Source organism: Phalaenopsis equestris, unplaced genomic scaffold, assembly GCF_001263595.1.
Source record: "Phalaenopsis equestris unplaced genomic scaffold, ASM126359v1 Scaffold000014, whole genome shotgun sequence".
Lineage (NCBI taxonomy): Eukaryota > Viridiplantae > Streptophyta > Magnoliopsida > Asparagales > Orchidaceae > Phalaenopsis > Phalaenopsis equestris.
The window spans coordinates 65,146-65,419 of record NW_018164456.1 but is presented as its reverse complement, the minus strand read 5'-3'; positions in this window follow the sequence as shown (position 1 = coordinate 65,419).

The window sequence follows — 274 nt, the reverse complement described above, 5'->3', positions numbered from 1 at the left end:
GTAGTGCAATTATTCAGAAAAAACTTCCTAAAAAATTAAAAGATTCTGGTAGTTTCACTATACCGTGTGCTATCGGTGAAAAATTCTATGGAAGAGCTTTATGTGATTTGGGAGCCAACATTAACCTTATGCCTCTATCAATTTTCAAAAGACTAGGATTAGGAGAAGTCTCACCTACTTCTGTAACTCTTCAATTAGCAAATTGATCAGTTACATATCCGAAGGGAGTTATAAAATAGTTGTTAGTAAAAGTTGACAAATTTATCTTTCCTGT